This window comes from Rosa rugosa, chromosome 5, assembly GCF_958449725.1.
Source record: "Rosa rugosa chromosome 5, drRosRugo1.1, whole genome shotgun sequence".
Lineage (NCBI taxonomy): Eukaryota > Viridiplantae > Streptophyta > Magnoliopsida > Rosales > Rosaceae > Rosa > Rosa rugosa.
Genome location: NC_084824.1, coordinates 42982344 through 42987286, shown reverse-complemented (window position 1 = coordinate 42987286; position 4943 = coordinate 42982344).

The window sequence follows — 4943 nt, the reverse complement described above, 5'->3', positions numbered from 1 at the left end:
TTTATTGTCCCCCAATAAACTTTTTGTTGCCCCCGATAAACTTTATTGCCCCCCAATAAAAATTTATTGGGGGGTAATAAAAGTCTCCATCTGTCACGCCCCGAATTTTGAATAAAGATATTCGAATCCGAAACGCGATAACTTAACAAGCACAAGAAAAATGTATAGAAAATTTTTCATTTAAATTAAGCAACTAAACAAACTGAGCTCACAATGTCAATACCGACTCGTTCTTTAGAGTCACATATTACATTACAGATAGTTTACAAATTAAACTGAATGACAATTCAATAAGTAAACACACCCACCACAACTCAGTACACAACGAAAGACTTAAAACTAAGAGAACCCTTCGACGTCCACGCTACCGAACGTACACCTCAGCTTCGACGACGATTAATCGATATTCTAACCTGCACAATAAACCCTACACCATGGAATAGTGCACCGGGTTGAAACAACAAATCCTGTAAGCTTTTGCAAGCTCGTATGAGTAAACATAAATAACCACAAAACGTCCTTCCAACTCAAGAACAATAATCAACACAATGATTAATTCTAACAACAAATCCTTTTCCTTTTCTTTTTAAGGAACACACATGTCACACCCGTGACAAATCAAATCATACTAAGTGAAAACCGGCAATTCCTGCATAGAATTTTAGTTCAGGAAATCACCAAAAGTATACAACCAAAACCATAGTAATCCCTGCGTATAGTTTAGTTCAGGAGATTACACTTAAAATCGACAATTAGAATGAAAAGGACAATCGATAATGAAGTCCAACACAACTCACACTAAAGTCGATGATCACCCATCAACTCCAAATAAATCATCTCACAATATGACTCATTTTCAAAACTCGACATCCTTACCTCTTAAGGTAGCATACATCACTACAGTGATAAACATCATATTATTTCAACTCACACCAAAATATGAAACTCATGTCCCTCTTGGACAACAAAAGAAAGCATACACTCGAAACTCTCTTTTAAAAACATGTACTCCTGAGTGCCATAACACAAAGTTATCCCTCAAGCAGTACAACTGCAGACAGACTAGAGCTCTAACTGAATCGTAACCAATCACCCGGCCAAAGGCTTGGTATCCCGATTTACTGGCACTGAGATTATCACTATAACCTTCGGACTTCAGGCCCTCCAGCCCTCAGAACAAAATATTTAAAGGAATCCCACTCGACCCTAAAATGTTACCCCACAACACCAGGTACTCTTTCAAAACAATATAAATCAACATTCTTAAGTATATTGTTCTCCCGCAAGGGGTAAATCCACAAAACGCCAACATGAATAAATTCATAAATCTTGTACTTACCACAACACCACACCATCAATATATATATTTCACGTAAATATATATATATATATATATATATATATATATATATATATATATACACACACACACGTAGTCATTCACGCAGGAATAACCACTAATACCAACTATAGTTCATACGTATTAAAACCAAGAAATTCATTTTTTTTTACCTGTGAGCCGTAGCCCTATGAACCGTAGTCGATCGAGTTCATATTATTTCAAACAAATCTTTATTTTCGAAAACGATTTACAATTATCAATCAATTCCGACAATTAAATAACTCAGTTCGTAAATGAACCACGTGAGATTTACTCACCTCTAACTCCAGCTGCATCTTCTCTAACAGCCAAGATAAATTATCGGACGTACTGTAAACCACCTAAAGCAAGTACAACCTCGATTCAGCACACGAATTAACAAAAACCATTTAATTCCGAAACTCCCGAAACACACTTAAAATCCGAAAGTGACGCCAATCGAGGCGAAACTTTATCCAAGACCACCCGAGGACTCCGGAATGCTTATACGATCAATATACAAGTCGATCGGAAGGCTGAATCCTCACGGATCGAAAACCGATCGAACCGAAAACCCTAAAACTTTGAAAATTCATAACTTGCCCATACGATTCCAAAAATTACAAACTATATATCAAAATGCTCGTATCGACGAGTAGATCAAAATTAGGAACAGAAACTGTCCCTGAGGTGGCCGGAACCTGCCGGAAAACACCACCACAGTGGCGGCACCGCCGTCGGCCCAAAGTCAGAATTTGGCAAAACTTCCAACACCAAATTTCTTCATCTCAACCCCAATTATAACTTTCATAACTACACCAAAGTCATATTATAAACCAATCGATCGAATTTTACCTTCGAACAAATCGGGCCGATTGAAACCCTAGAATTTCAAATCCAAAATTCAACCTCCACACTTTGAATCGATGCAAGCCACCTTTTGGAATAGAATCTACGTCCTCTGGGCTCCAAAAGCCCCCAAGAATCACCGGCAGAGGTGGCCGGAATCTCCAGTTTCGACGAAGGCGATTTCGTCCCCGACGCGTCTTCTTCTCGGCCTTGCAGCGCCCACCACAGCTCGTCCCACGCTCGATGGTTACCACAGACGTGTATAGGAGGTTGAGGCGAAGAAAGCCCACTTGAAATCGTGTCCTATGGTGGCCGGAGGAAGAAGAACGAAGCCGGCGAAATGGAGAGCTGCGCGCGGGTTCGGGAGAGAAGAGAGAGAAAATATTTCCCAAAATGGAAACTCTGATTTTTCTGATATTTTTCCGGAAAAATCCCATATATACCAAAATGGAAACTTTTTCCAATGGCCATAACTTCCTCATACGAACTCCGATTTCCGCGTTCCACATGTCCACGAACTCGTATCGACGCGCTCTACCACTTTTGTGAATGAAGTTTTCACAAAATCAAAACTTAGAAAAAGTCAACTCTTGAATCGAAACATTTCGAGCGAATAAAAGTTCGAAACACTTCCGCTCCACCCTCGAACCACGAACTCGTACAAACGAACACTTTATTAATTTTAGAAAACATTTAGGAATTAATAACGAATTTCCGGGGTCTTACACCATCAACCTCTTTGGGAACCTCCAGCAACCTCCTACCGGTGACCGGATTCCGGCTGCCGGTGACAGGAGTCCGGCGAAGTCTCTAATGACTTTTTAATTATTTGAAGGGCAAACTTGTCTTTTTACATTAAAATTGGGTTAGTGGACACACAAATCTTTTTGTAGAGTAAGTGGGCATTTATTAGGTCCAAATTGAGTAAATTGTCAAGAGCCTATATTTCAAATGACAACTTAGCAATTTGACCCCTTGATTGTTCACTGGCCACTTCTAAGCAGTGGACAGAATTGTGTGGTGACCAAATTCTTATCTTGATTTTGATCACTCATGCAGAAAACGTCATTCACCAAGTACATATGCTTGCATTAGAACAAAAAGAAATATCTCTCAAACATCAATGGCTTTCAATTGATGCAATGGCTGCTCGTCTTGCTTGCTCTCTTGCAATCGTTGAAGGGAAGAAGTCAGTTGACCTGCGTTCGTCAAAGGGTTTACGATAACAAGAACCTTTCATGATTAGGAAGCTTCTCAGAATGAGGGACTATACATGTAGATCCTTTCTACAACAATATCGGGCTATAGTGACCTAATTATAATGGTCACAAATAATATAGATTGACTGACCAACAAGAACTACTGGTCATTAAATCACTTGACGGTAATATTAATAAGCCCCCCCCCGTTGTATAATTTTTAGTGACGTACTATATGACAAGTAGTGACCAAATTGAATCGCTGTCAGGGACTCTAGAAACCCCTTGTGTAATTAGTGACCGAAGAAAATTAAAAATCAATTTCGTAGAGGCGGGATTGTTGGCGCCTGGCGGTTTTTTGAGAAAAGCGAAAAAAGAAAAGAAAAAGAAAATTGAAGAGTCAAGCCATATCTGGACTCCCTCCACCAAAAGCTCGGGTTTAATTACATGATCAATTTTCTTCTTGTGTTTACAGCCTCGATCCATTCCCCTATCTTCTCACTCCCTCAAGCATAACCATAATTCTCTCAGCGTCATCTCCACAGCTTCGATCATTTCACGTTTGCTTCGCCTACCTTTCAATTCGGCACCGACCGTCGTCAAATTTCAGGGGGTTTGGTTCGCCGTGAGTAGTAGAGCTTCCTCCGTTGTCTTCCGCAAACTCGACGCTGATGACTTACGCTACCCTTTCGTTAAGTAGGTGTGGTTAATTTTTCTTTACCTAGTTCATTATTAAGTACTGTTCAATTAGGATTAGGATCATTAGGCTGATCAGCTATATGTGACTTACCTTTGATGTCGTTATTTTGCAGAACACATTGATTTTGAGAGGGATTCGAGGATTGATTGAAGTTGGAAAGATTCTATTAGGTAAGGGGTTTTCATTCAATCAATTAATTTGAATCATTGAAGTGGCCTGGGAGCATCACTTTTTTGTTATATGATGTTCACTTTTCGCGCTTCTTTTTCTGAATATATTTATCTCTTCCCATTGATTTTATGCTGTATTTGAATTTTTCATTTCATACATAGATATTGTTATGAAAAGTCTCTGACTTTACCCTTTCATCTCTTCTTTGTTAATTTTCCTGTTGTGTTTGTTCTGGATGTAACTTGGTTTGTGACACATTTTTTGTCATGATGAGGCAAAAGGTTCAAACTTTAGTGGCTATGATTGTTGTTGATTGTTTTGAACATTCTCCTTGGTAGCTGAGAAATCTGAGGAAAAGGAAGAGGAAAACTTGGACCTTTTGGAATGTTGAAAACTTACACAAGTTCTTAAATTTTCGCTTTGTTTAAGACTTAAAGTTCAGTCAAGATGTGTAATTTCAGTTAAGAGAGGCTGTTGGTTTCTTTGTTTCGAAGCATGTTAGTGCTAATAAAGTTTGGGGCATGTAAAAACCTTTTTTTTTTTTTTTTTTTTTTTTATGTTCAAACAGAGAGAATTATGTTATATTTTAGATTTTTATTAGATTTTCTTGATGGGGAAAAAAGAAACTATGTGTAGCGTATGACATAGTAATTGTTATTCAGTT